Source organism: Orbicella faveolata, unplaced genomic scaffold (assembly GCF_042242905.1).
Source record: "Orbicella faveolata isolate gen_17 unplaced genomic scaffold, um_ofav_v1 contig_24, whole genome shotgun sequence".
Classification (NCBI taxonomy): Eukaryota; Metazoa; Cnidaria; class Anthozoa; order Scleractinia; family Merulinidae; genus Orbicella; species Orbicella faveolata.
Window position 1 is genome coordinate 27,808,702 of NW_028301552.1, and position 18,271 is coordinate 27,826,972.

The 18,271-nt window shown below is 40.7% G+C and overlaps 1 pseudogene; it reads right to left on the bottom strand.

Annotated features, from left to right (window-relative positions):
• Positions 1–111: 111 nt before the first annotated feature.
• On the bottom strand, positions 112–2,609 carry LOC149111187 (uncharacterized; annotated as a pseudogene).
• Positions 2,610–18,271: the final 15,662 nt, after the last annotated feature.

Sequence of the window (18,271 nt, forward strand, 5' to 3'; positions counted from 1 at the left end):
GTCCTTGTAAGGTTCTACGAAACGTACAAATGCAGATTTCCGCCCTCACCTCCACCTGCTAACTACTAAATAATCTCATAACTGTAAACAGCTTATTAAATTCTCTCGGTTTTACGAGCCACAGTTGCATTCGTCCACAAGCTGCGACAGGCGACTGATGTACGGACTCTTTCGCCTTTGCGTCATATCGCAGACATCCACGCTCAATTCAGTGCAAATGCTACGCAGCATATCCACACTTAGCGATGTCGATTTCTTCTTGCGCGCTCGCATGAGCTCACAGATATTGTAGCCTGACGAGGATACAATTGGGTGCTGAAGGGAAACCTCCCTCATCACATATACACAGATTTCCAATGGGCCGCCTCCGCCTCGATCCGCTGCTCTGTTATCTTCTCCTAGGACCTCGTCGTCCGATTCTCCACGGTTCACTCTACTGGGAGCCAGCTTTTTCTTTGTAGCCATTCGTGAGAAGAATCCAGCGATTTGCTGTCCTGTTAGAACTTCTGGTTGAAACCGGCGAGCTCCCAACTCGTCCCTAGCAGATCTCATTAATTTCGAGACCTCACTCAGATCTGCTTTCCTTTCCTACCACTTTGCTCGCCAATTTCAAATTGTTGTTTCAAAAATTCATTCTGTTTCTGCGTAAAACGAGCCTTCTTGGTAATTGTTTTTAGAGCCCATCCCACTGGAAGGGGAGTTAAGCACTGACTCTGTTCTTCACATTGTAACTGCACAGTGGAAATCCTGCCACTTTCATCCATTAGCTTTGAAGCGTAAACTCGTTTAGCCTTGTCATACAGTGTTTCCTGTTCAGACAGTTGTTTGTGTTTACCCATGTCTAGAAGTGCTTGTAACGATGTAAAACGGCTGGTAGGCTTTATACATCCTTCCTCGGGGCACGGGAAAAGTAGTGAGGCCTGATCATTTTCACTATCATCATCATCTTGGTCTTGACTGGTGGTCTCGCTGGTTGCTTGTTGATCCCGTGTAGCTGTTTTCTTTACATGTCTGTGTCTCACGCTCTTGAAAGATGGCTTAGTCTGCGATGGGGGGGGGGGGGGGGGGGAGGGGGTGAAGCACTTCTAGGACTTCCGGGATCTGCAAAACGCCCTCAAATTGAGACCATGGCATCAACTTCCCTGGACCCACATTGAACGCTCTCTACGCTCGTATTCCGCTCTCTTCATACTTGAAGTTGTTAAGCAAGCTAACACCCTCCCATTTGACTGGCGGAGTAATTGACGTATTGAGAGAGACGTAACTAGCTTTCGCACAAGACTCTGGACCAGACTCTATGGCAGTTTTCAGCTCCACAGCTGTTGTCACATCATGACCCTCGTTAACATGTCTTCCTACATCTTCCTTGATAGTTGCTGCTTGACGGTCACAGACTCCTTTGCCGCCTTGAGGGTCGGAAAGTCGTTCCGTTCTACAACCACCCCAGCGATGTCACCTGCTAGTTTAGCTGAAAAAATTGTATACCCGCTGTGGTAACAGCCCGCGTTATCTTGCCTGTAATATAAGTTCTTTCTAATTCCGACATTTCCTTCTTCAGTAAGGCAAGGCAGTCCTGCATGATAGATACCACGGCGGCGCTGTCGTGTGAACAGTTCTGAAAGACATGCTCAAATTTTTGAGACTCAAAGCGCTCGCTTTCCTCCTACTTTCTGATTGCAACTGTAATATGCCATGGTGGCCCACGCTTAGCAAAAAAATCCGACTGCGGCTCTCGAAATTTCCGTGGCATGAGTTTCATCGCCCACTCCTGAACGAGGAACACATCAGATTTGCTCTTGATGTTAGCCTCTAAGACAGAACATTTGGCTTGATCCTGGTGAACGGAGCGCAACTGATGGGCTTTCCAGGTCATGATGTTATTTTTTGCTTGCTTAATAGTGTGCAACATGTCCTCCTTATCCTCGTCATTGCAAAGTGCATGGGAATACTCACTTTGAAAGTCAGGGTCTGTCAAATCACTTAGGGCGTAAGTCCCACAGTGATCAGCAATGTTCGACGACTCAACCACGTGGACCTGAAACACACTGAAGACAAAGCAAACCACAACTGTGTTTTACGTATACAATTTCAACTGCAATACTTTTTTGACTAAGCGACACCCCCGTCCCCCCATACTCCGAATTAAGCGTCCCTCGAATAAAACCCACGCTCCATTAGGTGTTTATTTCTGATACTGATTTTCAAATACAATATACCAAAACTATCCAGCAAGATATTTTCACTTTAGGAAGGTAATTCGCAAGACTTGCTGTGTATAATGTCTGTCCCATTTTCGTGAATTTCTTCTGCCAAACCTCATACTAAACCATAAAACGAAATAAAGTACCTTGTAGTCACTCTTAAGGTATTGCTTCGATAACCGCAGCTGTTGCTTCATTTCTCTCGTCCAGACTTCCGTTTTACCACAGTCCACCAGTTTATCGACCAGTTTGTCCAAGTAATCAAATGCGTCGGTTCCTTGGGCGGAAAAGTTGTCAAGTCCTTGTAAAGACTTCCTAACAGACGCTGAACACTCATCCAAAACTCTATGTAGTGTTCGCTTGCTCATGGGCTCAAAACCTCTTTCACTACAGTATTGTTGGTACTGTTGCACAATACGCTCAGGTATCATCATTCTGATCACGTTTGGGGTCTTAATAACCTCACCAGCTGATAGCTTCAAAAGCCTTTCGCCAAAAGGAACATCTTGGAGAACATGCGGACTTGTGATGAACGAAATGAAATCTTCTAATTTTCCCGGTCAACTTTCATTCTCCGGTATTCGTGGCTTGGAATCGGTTCTGCTCTCCCATGTAGCAGGGTATGGTGTCGAGCTATGTTATAGCGGTAATTGGTGACCGTTTGGATAAATTCCTGCACTTCTTTGAAAGACAACTTGTCCGAGAGGATTGAGAGTATTTACCGTCAAGTACTCCAGTGCTGAGCGTTTAAGCAACTCTCGCCAAACGCTTCAATAAGCTCCAGATCCTTCCGACTTCTCCCGCCAGTTGTTCTTAAATACCCTTTGCGCTCACATAATTCATCCCACAAGCATTTTGAATCTTTTGGAGCAAGGACATCCAGAACTGCTGAAACGCACTGCTCGGCTTTTCCTACATATCGGCGCTTAGAACGGCTTTGTGCTTCATTTCACGGTACTGACAGTACGTGGCGCACTGGGCTGATGTCTCGAGCCTGTAGAAGGCGGTTGAGTTGTTCCCTGAACTCGTCTTGCACGTCGGTTAAACTAACTTCGCTTTCCTGTGAAGCCTCGTCTGGTACATAAAAGCTCTCTCGTTTATACTTGCCTTTACATTCAGTTTCAGTGGTAGGAATGGAAAAAGAAATGTCGCTATCAGTTTCATGATCGACCTGAAGTGCGAAAAAGGAAAGAAGAGGTTTGAATTGCATGTGCGACGCTAGGGTGGGGTTGGTGGGTGGAGGGGGAAAGCGATTAGGTACTTTTGTCTTTCTCATTGAAACCTAACAGGGCACTTTCCATATATTACAATTCAACTTGATAGTGAGGTTTAGAGGACACAAGCAAAAGAAATGAACAAACATGGTCATTCAATTTCCTTTGTTTGTGTCCTCTAGGCATCGCTGCCAAGCTTAGACAAAGAGAGGGTGCCCCGGCTAACCGAGTTACTCGGATAACTGAGCTACCCTGGGAGAGCCAATTGTTCATACGTTCCGTTAGAAAACACATTGAAGCGTTTACATACCAGAAAGGGTGACCCGGCTAGCCGAGGCGAGAAGACAGCTAAAGCAGCGTTATATTCCAAGACAGCCTTTAACGTGAACTGCCTCTAGTGACTACCCTCAATTAGTAGAGCGAAAACTAATAGCCCGAGACACTGAAAAGCAGCTGCTAGCGTAACGGTGATTAAAAATTTACACTTGCTGCGAAAACGTTTTTTTTTTTCGTCGGTCATCTGGTTTGTTGTGCTTAGATGCCGGTATTTTCAGTGAAAGGGATCTTTGTATATTTTTATACTATGATTTTACATTTCTGTTTCCTACTTTAGCATTTTATTGAGGGCTACATACTCACCAGGTTTAACTCACTCAAACCATCTGCGATCTTAGCAACTTCTTCTGTCATATCCCTGTTTCAGGTACTTTTTCTTTATACACGCTGAGCATCTTTCTACATTTTACGCAAACTCCTTCCGAAAAAAAAGAAAAAAAAAGGCGAACGCGTTAACAGTACAAAAATTATTCCAAAGACGCGTGATCTTAGACGGATAGAAGATTTGAAGCCGAACCAAGTTTAACGATGAAAGGACTGGATGCGATGCGATGAAAGGACTGGAAGGGGTGGGGAAAAAATAGAAATGTGACAGTATGTTTTCCTCATTACGAACCTAACGTAAGTGTCATTGTCTGAGAAAGTGTTCCAGGGGCCAAAAGTTGTGGTCGACTGATTTGGCTGAAACATGGCACAGAAGTTGGGTGCAATGAGATATTTCAAAAGCCAATTTGGCTCACTTCTCTGACTTTTAGTTTTGGAGTCTCAGGGGAGGTCTCATTTTTTGCCCTTTGAACACCAAAAACCCAGCCTTCCAGGGGACATTTTGAAAGTGCCATAAAACCCAATTGGTAAATTGTGCTTCCAAATGAATTTGACCATGAACTCTACCATAATAGAGCTTTCATTTCATACATGTAACTTTGTCCTCGAGGTACTGGACAAAGAGGGGCCTGGGGCTAGACTTAAGCAAAATTTGATGTTAAAATTACAACCCAAAAGTGCTATTTATCAAAAACTCAGTGTATCTATCTGCCTTCTTGCATAACTTCCGTACCTATACCATTATTTACTTTAGTGACCCAGTTATCAAAATCAGTCGAGAAAAATATGGCTTATCAAAGTTTGCTGAATTTTTGCCACAAACACTCCATGCCCATCTAAGGCCATTCATATGGAATTTTGAGCATAATTCATGCCATGAACAAACCAAATTGCTGACATGAAGCCTTTATTCTGTATTTGGTAAGTGAAAATGAATTGCTAAAGCCAAATCAGTTTGATTGTTTAGAATTACTGTGATTCTTACCTTACAATTACACTTAAAAGGCCTTTGATTGAACAAAAAAAGGATGAATCTCTTCTTTGAAAACCTAGTACAGTCGACCCTGTCATAGCGACCGCTTCTCGTAAGCGACCACCCGACATGATCACGTATGACTGTAAGAAAACCATTGCTCAAATATCACAAAAGTTCAGTTTTAAAAAGCGCTGACCAAGCGTGCTCACAGATAATAGCAGTTGCCTAACAAAAAAAGGCTGCAATACGATCTGTAGGTAAAAATGGATTGTAACATTGATGTAAGATGTTATGTACAAATTTTCAACAGTTTCAAGCGTTATTCGATTTGAAACATTATTGGCAGTTGTCTGTTTGCTCGTTAGGTAATAACTTTATGTAATCACGTTAATCACTTCGGTTTGAGCTTAGTCTCTTATTTTTTCTCGTAGATGACCCCTTCTCAGCGTAAGCGACCACTTTGTCTTGCATCGAGGGTGGTCGCATACAAGAGAGTTGACTGTACGCATCATAGAGCACAAATGACAATGTTCTTACCTTCATTCAAAAATATTTGAGATTTTCTCTGATTTATATTTTTCAGGTCATATCTCCATGTATTACCGCAAGCATGGAAAGTCCCCATAATTTTCCAAGCCATTTTTTAAAAGTTAAAGTAAGCTTAGCAAAAATGATCGTTAACAGATAATCTTTGTCTGACATTTTAATACCCTAAATAGCTCTTGCATCAGTAATGAATCATGACCAAACGTAGATACAGTGTGCATACGAGCTGCAGTGATCAGCGTCTCGGTGACCTGCGATCCATCAGATTTCCCAAATACTTTATCGCTCACTAAGTGAAATCATAGAAGAGATCCACGTGGATTCATTGCCTATGTATTAGCACGCAGTCTAATTAGTTTAAATCTTCCAAGCAAATCCGATAACACAAACTTATTCGGTAGATTTTGAGACAATATTAGGGCCTCATAACGATGCGAAGCAGAGAGGCCATCTGCAGGAAAACATTCTCTACCATGGTGACATTATGGTGTCGTAATACCGTCTCAAAATCGAATGTATTTTTTATCGCGATTCATCTATTTTTGTAGAAACAAAATGGTTAATCAATTAATCGAGCTTCAGAATACAACGATAAATCTGAGATAGGTTTCACACTGGGTATAAGATTCCTAAAATTATGCCACCTCTGTTTACATACTAAAATAACTAATTATAAGTAATTAAAAAATGTATCCAAATAATTTTTGTAACCAAGAATGTTATCCGTGAAACAAGGCATTTTCTCGCTTAAAATGTCAGCTTCATCAAAAAGCTTCGATGCAGCATGTTTGCAAAGATTTTTCTTCGACGAAACCAGCAAATATAGGAAAACGATAGAGTTTCAAGCTCGAATTGTGATTGCGTGATAAGCATCTGCACAGGTAAAGCTGAATGTAAACGAACAGAGTGAGCGGACGAAAAACAGCCTTCAAGTTATTCTTATTGTTGTTTCTGGTTCACGAGATTGCTGCGATAAAATAACTGTACTTTAACCTTTCAAAGTTAGGGTTTTAGTCAACCCTTTTGCCCTGTCTATGAACAATTTGTTGAATGTTAGTTTCTCTTCGCAAGAACCAAGTAAATCACCTCGAGAAATCTTCGTCACAAACAAGCAATTTGAGACGACAAAATCGTAAAATATCGTGGTCTCTGTCCAATAAAAAGAATCCACTGGATCGCGATAAAAGCCATTTGTGCGCGTGTATGATCCCAAACTGATATTTTGAATCACCTGTAGCTTTTGTATTACCAGGTCTTCCTCTTGCCCCGGACGCACCTGACCCCTTGTACTTTTCCTTCAACCATTCAAGCATGTCTATCTCGCTGGACAACAAAGGAACCATTCCTGTTTCGTGCGCAGCCCATGATGCAGCGCCGCACTGGTCACTTACCCCTCCAAAGGAACAAAGCGCCATCGTGAAATTACCCTCGAATTTCTTACACCTGACAAAACAATGACAAAGCATACCCACGAAACGGAAGAAGAATGGGAACTCGGTTCAGTCCCCACTCTCTCCTATGTCCAAAATGGCGGGCCAGTTGATACGTCATCTCAATGCAAGGCCTCGTTTGGTTATTGTATCTGCAACAAAAGCTTTTTGTTTTACTATCCAGCTCTCTGAACTGTGCATTCCTTCTTGACGTATGGTTTCATTTTCTCCGCTCTAAAGGACTCTGAAATAATGGGTCACATCGACACTGCTATAAACTGCAGCTCGTATGTTTGTAATATATCTATGTATGCATGGTCATGCTCCTTTACTGGTGGGTACTTACAAGAACTATGCAGGCTGTTAACAGACATAGATTATTTGCTAACGAACGTTTTTGTTAAGCTAACTTTGTCTTGTAATCGTATAAAAAATCAGGCCTGAGAAAATATGGAGATTTTCCATGCTTGGAGCAAGAAGAATTATGACTTGAAACTGAATGTAAATCAATGAAAACTTCAAGCATCGTTTAAAAAAATCGTTATATCTAGGCAAGGCCTTCATCATTTGTGCTGTTTGATCTGTATTAAGTTTTGAAAGAAAACTTTAACCCTTGTTTTGCTAAATCAGGGTGTTTGTTGTGCTAATCAAAGGCCTTTTAAGAGCAATTGTAAGGTAAGAATCACAGTATTTCTGAACAATGAAACTGATTTGGCTTTAACATTTCATTTTCACTTACCAAATACAGAATAAGGGCTTCATGTCAGCAATTTGGTTTGTTCATGGCATGAATTATGCTCAAAATTCCATTTTGAATGGCCTTAGATAGGCATGGAGTGTTTGTGGCAAAAATTCAGCAAACTTTGATAAGCCATATTTTTCTCGACTGATTTTGATAACTGGGTCACTAAAGTAAATAATGGTATAGGTACGGAAGTTATGCAAGAAGGCAGGTAGATACACTGATTTTTTTGATAAATAGCACTTTTGGGTTGTAATTTTAACATCAAATTTTGCTTAAGTCTAGCCCCAGGCTCCTCTTTGTCCAATACCTCGAGGACAAAGTTACAGGTATGAAATGAAAGCTCTATTATGGTAGAGTTCATGGTCAAATTCATTTGGAAGCACAATTTACCAATTGGGTTTTATGGCACTTTCAAAATGTCCCCTGGAAGGCTGGGTTTTTGGTGTTCAAAGGGCAAAAAATGAGACCTCCCCTGAGACTCCAAAACTAAAAGTCAGAGAAGTGAGCCAAATTGGCTTTTGAAATATCTCATTGCACCCAACTTCTGTGCCATGTTTCAGCCAAATCAGTCGACCACAACTTTTGGCCCCTGGAAAACTTTCTCAGACAATGACCAGTCCGGGATCGTTATCAGATTTGATAACCTCGACCAAAACAAACCATTAACCAATCGCTGCACAAGTTTTCGTTCAAGTGACATTATTTGGTAGGAACAGTGTATAATTCAATATGGCGGTCGACGGGGCGCTGCGATGCAAAACTCGACAACAGTAAACCTACCCGGCCCCATGTAATGACCAAGCTATATCCACAAAATCGACATAAATTTGCTATTTTGATTCTATGGTACCAGTATCCGCCATCTCAATACCTAGGAACACATCAATTACAGCTGTAAATATGGCCGCCGTTACGAACAACTCATCGTAAATCAAAATACTCCCGTGTACTTTTTTCACAGATCGTGCACAACACTAAAAACGCGTTAAATCCCAAGAATATGGCGTGAAGATTAACGACATATTTTTTGTGATTTTCGCAAAAATCTGCAAGTAACTTAAATCTAATGACAAAATGAGAAACATACCTGGTTTGGATGCAAAATTGCAAGCGCTGTTTCACTTTACGAGTAGCATTTTACATCGTTTACGCTGGTCTTCAACCGCCATCTTCAAAACACGTGAGGCTCCTTCTTTTCTGGTACTTATCGAATAGAATTATGGGTGAATTACCCTAGTATAATCGAACAAATAACGAGCAAAGCGAAGTGAATACGAAAAATCCCGATTTTTGAAATGGCCGCCATGTTGTGACGTCACATGGTTATCAAATCTGATAACGATCCCGGACTGATGACACTTTTTTCTGCCATCAGGGGAAACTTTGTACCCAAAGACTGGAGTTTTGCTTTATATCTGGATAGACTGCTTTTATATGACAAACACAGTGCGAGCCGCTGATGGAATACGGGCTCCGATAAATGAAAGTCGGAGCGGTCGCAATTAACTCAATCTCGTTCCCAGAGCCCACGTGTCTTTTGGTCATCGCCAAGACACGAATCTCTGGAATAATCAATTTCCAGACGCCAAGATGTTAGGAGTTCCGGTTTCACGGCGCATGCGTGCCTTGGTTTAAAACATGGCGATCTCGTTGCCAGAGCCAACGTGTCTCTTGGTTGGCGCTGACCAAAAGACACGTGAGCTCTGGGAACGAGATTGCAATTAACTGGCTATTAAGAGCAATCGTCCCAAAATTTCGCCTGGAGGTATGCAAAATGAAAAATTCGAAAATCCCCAAACTTTGCCAGAACATAGGTCTGGATGAACTATTTCTAGAAAAAATACTTTAAGCTCGATTAGATTTTTATTTTACGCGAACGACGACAAAATCGGTTTGGCGGCTCTCATATCAGTTTCACGAGCTCCAAACAATGTATTATTTGAGCTTCGCTTAAAAATAAACAAAACGGTAACTCTGGCCATTGAATATCTAAATGAAAAGAACACATATTTACAAACAGTCTGACATGTTATTTGTCCGATTCCATCGCAAACTGAATTTTTGGGCGATTTTTGCTTTTCTTCAATATTTCACTCATTTCGGCGGACAAAAAAACGGCAGAAATGAGAGGGTAAAATAGCACCTTGGTACATGGCATCGAGTTACGTCAAGTTAATCCAGCGAAAGAACAGGGTTTCTTCTTCAAATAGCTTCAATAAAATTTTTGCGCTACTTAAGAGTCACTGCCTGTAAATATGGAGAATCCGACGACAGGTCGGAAAATTCAGATTTTCTTTTATTACGTCAAAAAGACCCATTTGATGAAGTATTTCCAGAAATATACTTTCAAAGTTCCAGCGACTTCACATTTTTGTGAAATCTTGGAAAGTTCGAAATACCGCTCAATCAACCAAGATGGCCGATGGAATTTATGCAAAATTGCACATTTTCAACAGACCAGTACAGAAAGAAGGGAACTTGCCTGGATTTCATATTCACACAGTTTGTAATTTACACTTTGATCATTCCTCTGAGCTAAAAGTCATCTTGAAGTAAATATGTTTTGTCTACTTCTTGGCCGTTTGAAAAATACAACTGTCGCAATTTACTTTACAAGAAAAATTTCAACTGATTTTAGAGGGTCATAACTCTTCTAGTATACAAATCTCTCAACAAATAAAAGGTTCTAAAGGAAGAGCTATGCTATAGGTATACCATATCTAACTGGCTAGCTTGGCCCGTCAAAATTAAAGGGTATTTTGGCCAATTGCGTCTTTTTTGGACGAGCGAGCAAGAACTTCGATTTCGCAGTCATCTTTATGAACATAATTCGACATGTTTCATAACACAAATTATTCGTAGACATCGTGTATTGTAGACTGAAGCAATACTTTAAATAATACCTCAGAATAAGCCTTGGTTATAGATGACACAGTCTTCTAGAAATCAGCCGGCGCCCAAGCAGACGATTTTGGCAAAATGTCGGCCCTCAAGGTGGAACGGTAGTCCTGCATTCAAAACTGGAGCACCTTTGGCGAATAAATGGAGAAAAGGCATCGCAAATTCTTCCTTGGATTTATTAGTTCTCTCTTTTTACTTTAAAAAAGGGGAACCAATCCCGACTGCAGCGATTAATAGAGCGTTCGCTCGGAACGAAACGCAAGTGTTTATGTAACATTCGTGTACACAACAGGAATATGCAAATTGTTCTCCTTGTCACGGTGTCACGCCATGCAATTCATCACGACAACATATCTAACAACGCTGGCTGACCAGTCACAGTTTTAAACCGCTGCATTTGAACTTTTCCCTCTACATTGTTTAGAGAAGATACATATGGAAAATGGCCAAAAAGGAAGTAGCGAACGTTTCTCGGTTTTATCTGTCAAATTTACGAAGATTTTGGATTGTGAAACTCCCGTTCATGACTTTATGAGTCTTTATGGCCCGTCACAAGAGTCACGTCGTCTTCTCACGTAGATTTCCACAGGACTTTGCCATCTATAACCAAGGCTATTGATTAGGTATGATTTAAATTATTGCTTACATGTGTGATACACAATGTCAAAGAATAATTTGTGTGATGAAACAAATCGAATTATGTTCATAAAGATGACTGCGAAATCGAAGTTCTTGCTCGCTCGTCGAACCATTTGAACGCCACCAAAGTAGACCAAACAAGCGAAGTACGCGCGTGAACGCACTGCTCTAATCTTTGACCGGAAAGGCTGAGTCTGCACTTGATGGGTCATAGTGCCAGGCGTTCCTAGCGGAGAGCGCGAAACTGGGGATGATAATTGCAACACGAAGACGGAACAGTAGTGACAAAACTATGGCTACTGACTTAACAAGCAACTGTATGATGCTCCTACGAACACCTCAGATGTTGAAGAAATCGGGGATCAACAAAGGAAACGCAATGAATTACCTGGCATTCGTCGTCCGAATCGTCCAGGTTTGTGCTGTAAAGCCCCGTGACGTGATTGGCTGAAAAAAAGAGGAGCCTGCACTCATTGTGGTTAGTTGAAGAATATCTTTTCATATTTCGAGCTGGGACCAGTTTATTTTTGTTTATTTTATTTTCGAAAATTTAATTTTACATATTTTTCTTATAATTATCATAGTTATTCGATGTTCCGGAATAGAATGTTCCGGAATGTTCCGGGGTGTCCCATGTTCCTGGTTTTATCGACGGCCACATTTTAATAGATGGGAAGAAAATTTACACGTGGGTATAATCCTGTGCGTCTGGGAATCATCAAGTACTTAGCACGCAATGACTGATGCGAGAGCACTTTAATTTCGCTTTCGATATCCACAAACAAACGTCTAAACCGCCCACCAACGCATAATCAGATTACTTCAGAGTCGATAATCTGTGCCGCGTTTGTACAGCCGGAGTTGCATGATACAGGTTAAGAAATGGAAACCTGTGGCTACTCTGAACTTGTTGGAGGGCCGTGTGGATGCAGTAGTTTTAACCCGGCAAATGCTGTGTGTGAAGCGATAGAAAGATGCAGAAGAAACATCAGGAGTCATTTGAAGTTTTTCGACTGCTTTGATTCAACTTTGCAAACGGAGGCAGATCTTCTTCTCTTGTCAATATTTCTCCCAAATTTTGTAGAAGTTATGCAAGGTATAAACAATGAAATAAGTCGAGATGGTTACTGAAGTAAGGCAATGCCTTGTAGTTTTAACCTGTAGCTTTGTAGTTGTACCGAAAAAATGACTGCAAAGCTTAATGAAGGCCATGATGTAGTCTCTGCGGATGATCTAAAACGAGCTATTCTATCTCATGGTGGTGTCAGAGGTGTCCGAAAGCAGCATCCAATTTCGTTGCAGGGGAAACTGAAAGGAGTGAGCAACTTAAATAATTTCCATTATGGAGAGGAATGTCTGACTGTATGGAAAGCATTTTATGTGGGAGAAGGAAAGGCCATCCCATGGTCTCAGTTGCAAGGTAAAAAAAAAAATTTCTTGCTTACTTTTACCAAATTTTTATTTTCTCGCGCGCTTTCTTTTCGAGTCACGCTCGACGGACTAAGTAAGGGCTGCTCGTAGTATATCAGGGTTACCGCTAATGTAATCAATTGAAGAACCTTAGGTTCGGTTTATACCCTTATTACTGAAGGCGCTTTTATTTCAAAGGTCATTGCCAAACAATGCAACAAAATCTCGTGTCTTGTACTATAAGTTAGTTATTTGTTATGCTCTCTTTTCCTTAGTCCAAATGGGTTCAGTGAAGGATCCAGTATTCCCCGAGAGTTCCTTTTCTCCTGGAGACTTCCAAAACGTCTCTTTGTTTGACAACACGAAACATTGCATCCGCTGACAACGAGCACGCTGGTCTTTTTTCCCGTCCGGTTGAAGGATGCGTGAATACTTTTCAGCGCCATTGTAACCTGGAGCGGCATATGTATTATGGCAAGTGCAAATTTGTAGAGGAAAGACACTCTCTTCTCGACAAGACAAAGATTATTTACGTTGAAAAACTACAGGAAGGATCAAGCGCACAGCCATTTATTGCCGGTTCTGAGCTTTCAGAGCAGAGTGTTCGGGCGTTACCGCAGGGCGGGGCATTGCGATCTACGAGGAAGGCTGCCCGCTTCAGTGCTAAGCAGAAGGCCTACCTAAACGAAAAATTTAAAATAGAGAACAGACAGGATTCAAAGCAGACCCCGCACAGGTGGCACAAGATATGAGACATACAAAACATGAAGACGGGAGTCGCAGATTCACTGAAGATGAATTCCTAGCCCCACAGCAAATAAAATCTTATTTTTCAAGAATGACAGCAAAATTCAGGCAAGAAAGTCACGACGTTGCAGACGAGTGGGGCGGTCAAGCTGTTGCAGAGCAAGACGCGTATTCCTCCGCCCGTGCGCACATTCTTGAAGAGTGTCGGCTGATCCACCCGATCACTTACGATACATACAATCTCTGTGAACTGTACTCAAGAAATAAGCTAACCAAGCTCAGCGTCCCTATTTTGCGCATAATATGCAGCCACTTTGAAGTGAAAATTGACAATATTCCACTAAAGTTAAAAAAGCCGTATGTTCAATTAATTGAAGAGCTCGTGAGATCGTGCTCGTGTGCATAACTGTCTTAAATTTTTGTTTACATCGATGTGAGACTATTCATCCCTATTGGGTCGTTACGTCGATCAGAGTCATCAGATGTTACATGCATTGATTAGGATCGACAGATCGACCCATTACCCATGCCTCCGTCGCTTAGTTTTTGTTTTTCACACTAGTTTGGCTACAAAACAACCTCGAGTTTCATGCTAATAGCCTATAGCCACCAAATTTGTCAGGATGTTCACGATTAACAGGCCCAGCGCGCTGGAGTAGGGGTAGACGTATCTTGTGAAATAATTATTAAACAAAAATAGGAAAAAACTATTCCAGTATTGTGGTTTGCAACAAAATTTTACTAAAAATAAAGGAAGTGTAACGACTACCTTTTTTAATTACATTACAAGTCGAACCCCTATTAAGCAGCCACCTGTTAAACGGCCACCCCTTTCAGGGGGCTGGTAATCGAAGTCCCAAAATCCATTTCCCCAAGGGTGGCCGTTTAATAGGGACAATACGGGTTCGACTATAGAACACGTGCAAGGTGCGTGGGCCTTCAGCAGTCTGTCACGCAATTCTCACTGTTTGCAGCGGTTGGCTGTTAACGGAATCAACTTGTGAAGCCAATACACATGCAGTCCATGCTTGGCACAGATTAACTACAATACTCAAATTGAAGTATAAATACGACAAAGTATCGATTTTACGGTTTGTTACAATTTACAAATTGTATCCGTCCTCGGCCGTTCAAAACATGAGGATTTTGTATTTTACTTCGAAAAATAATCGCTAAAAGTTTAAATTTCAGGCAACCTGAGCAGTAGACAGGACAACTATTGATAGAAAGTAGCTTTTTATTCGGAAAAGTTACGATTTTTCGCCAAAAAGCTGGCCTATTGTCTTTTCTACGAGCGCTTTGTTGATTTTCACCTCTAATTGCGTCACAAGGAATAGCGTGTTTTGTCCTTTGTGCCACTTTTGTCTGGCGCCTTAAAATTTCGCATTTCGATTCCTGTCGGGAACTCAGAATTTTTTTTTTTTTTCTTTGTCCCACGCTCGTGTCATGTTGATTAATTCACCTTCACATTTCATTATCGAGCTTAAAATTCACCATCTTTATTAACTTATCAATATTTCATACTGTTTGTAAATATGTGTTTTTTTCATTAAGATATTCGATGGCCAGATTTACCGTTTTGTTTATTTTTAAGCGAAGCTCAAATAATCCATTGTTTGGAGCTCGTGAAACTGATATGAGAACCACCAAACCGATTTTGCCGCAGTTCGCGTAAAATAGAAAGCTAATTGAACTTAAAGTATTTATTCTAGAAATAGTTTATCCAGACCTATATTCTGGCAAAGTTTGGGGATTTTCGAATTTTTCATTTTGCATACCTCCAGGCGAAATTTTGGGACGATTGCTCTTAAATCAGATAACAGATTATTCCAATTAGCCATTATATTTTATTGTTTAAAGTGCCCATGAAGTGAAATTTTTTTTGCTTTTGTCTGTCGCTTGTTATGTCTACTTTTGGAAACTGCCTAAGGCGAATAATGTTACAAAGAGAAAAATCCGACTTTTTGCCGCCCAAAGTGAACTCAGTATAGCAAAACAGGGGGTCCGGAGACTGGCAACGAGTTTACAAGCGATGACGTTGAAAATTGTTCCAGCGATTTATTTACCCTACTTTGCCATTGTAGCTATGTGAATTGCCATAGGAGATTTCTTCAAAGTTTGCCATTTTTTTTTGCAAGTAAAATGTCAGATAGTGATGGATATATGTCCTCTAGTGAAAGCGCGCAAAATGGACCTACTTTCGGTTGTCAAATTCGAACTTTGAACAGCAAAAAGTCAAACTTTTCTCTGTTTAACATTATCCGCTTTTGGCAATTTCGAAAAGTAGACATAACAAGCGACAGAAAAACGCAAAGAAAAAATTCACTTCATAGGCACTTTAAATAAAAACCTTTATTTTATATCTAGAGTTAGGTATACGCTCGAATATACGATGCGGCGCTTCCATGTCGCAAGAATCTTGGCATTTCAAAAATGAGTGGGTTGGAATTTAAATGAGGTTTTACCCTTGATGTTGCTTGGGTGCATTTTAGAATACGATGTCAAAACTTTGTCAATACAACGACATGTAATACTAAAAAACTCTAGAGTAGTAAGTGAATATCCTTATGTCTCGAACAAACCGTCAGCCATGAAAATCAAGCTCAAAAAAAGGGATTTACATATTAGACATTAGAGGAGAGGACAGGCTTCATTTGCAATGTGCACGGATCTTTGAAGAAACGTAAACAAAGGTAAAGTCAGCTGGGCAGTTGCGTTAACGTTTTGATGTTCACCTCATTCGGTAAGCCAATCAGCGTTGTGTTTTGTTGTGCCTTTTTTACTTTTGTAAGTCAAGATGTCATAATGTGCGTTTATTGGGATAAAAGTTTATCCTATTATAAAGAATAGATGAACCTTATCAGTTAACAATTAATATTTAGCCTTGGCTATTTTTCGCTTGCGTCCCTCACCTGCTTATTAATCACACGTTGGGCAGCACAACGTACTCCAAAAGATGCGCAGTTAATCTATACTAAAAGCAGGGCAAAATTCAAATTTTAAAGTGTCCTCATTTTTGAGTGGATAGACATGTTTAAATTAAATTTTAACTTGAGATCCTTGTTGCAAGTTCTTTAATAAAAATATCGCCTATAACTAATAACAACTGGAATCAAGTTTGTGATGTTACGTTCCTATGAAAAATGACAAAATTTTAAAAGCTAAAAGCTTCGGATTTTAGAGAACAGCACTCTGTATACTGGGGCTAATGTTCAGGACCAGAAAACTGATACAAAACTCAAGTGGATACGGTGGTAAAGTGTACCTTTCTGTGTCCACCGTGTCTCGAATAGTATTGAAAGCTGGCTACAAAATATTTTGAATGTCGTGGCCAACATCTAGTCCTCTTTGTTCAATAGGAGGTTGGGGAGGGGGAGGGGGTGTGCCTCGTGGGTTTCAGTCCACCGCGTGGCGTGCTATGTCATAGTGTATGGGCAATCCACTTCCAGCACCTTCTCTTAATGGTAGTGTTGATAGGCTCCTGACCGGTTCCAACAACAAATCTCTGTTGGTGATCACTTCAGGCCAATACACCCTCAGAATCCTCCTCAGACACTTGTTGATGAAAGTTTGTACTTAATTTGTTGATATTGTCGTTACTTTACATTGGTGTTGAAAATTTTGATTTTGGTAGCAGTCCAAACCGGGCAAAGCACTGCAAAAGCTTGTTGTACTTTCTTTCTTCTAAGTTACTTGTAATAATCTATGTTTACATATATTTCCACTCTTACAGCATACGTCACCCTTTCAAAAACGGCCCACGGAAACTTGGCGGAAGACAGGATAAAGACAGGATAAAAGACAGGATAAAACCAAAAATCTGTAATTATAACCTTCTAACAAAACGCACGAGGTTTGGCTCGTATAATATACATGCAACAAGACACAGTAGCTCGCCAAGTTTCAAAGTTAGTAAGCAATTAAACTAAAACTGAACAAATGCATCATTCACGCTCAATTTTTACGGCGATTTCTTTGGCCTCGTCATCTACCATCTTAGTTGTAGAAACTTTGAGATCAAACTCTTCATTGACTTCTGCTCTACACATATCGGTTGTCACACGCCAAGATTTCACAATCTGTCATATTTAAATTGCTGTTTACTCAGAAAAAAAATAAGTTCCTTTTAATATAACTTCCTTGAGACGCGTTGGCAAAGATCTGCAACTTTATTTCCAATTAACTACCGCAGCCGCCATCACATACTCGAAGCCCCATATCTGATAGGATTGAAATATAACTTTCATTTCTTCGGGATCAGTTATATTTATATTTCTTTTGCTCTAAGGTTTCAGTTAAGCCAAGAGGAATCTGAATGACAAGCAAGAGCAGTTAACACAACAAAGGTGAGAAACAACTTATAATTTTTGGCGTTTTTGCCAATCGTCCAGACTATTCTAAAGAAAGGTTTGCGAAAACGAAGCCTCCAGTTTTTAAAAACAATGCTTTATAAACATAGGACGTCGTATCCAGACAAAATGCACCGTGCCATTTCGAAAACTGTGGTCGACTGCTAACTCTGTAACCTAACCCTAGGCTTTTCAATAATGTTAGTGTGGAGGACAGGCAAGTGTGCCGAGATGTTAGGGTACACAAAACTCACTCAGTGTATCGACAAATCAAGATTTATTTCTTCCCTCGCGTTTGGCATTTTACACTTCACTCCGAACGTCGTGTTCACTTCAATGCCTTATTCTTCCTCTTTTAAAACCTATCCGATTACAAAGCTCTCTGATTACAACAGTCAATCTTACGCCTACGCAAAATTATGGTCATACAATTTCCGGTCACGCTCCCCTAAA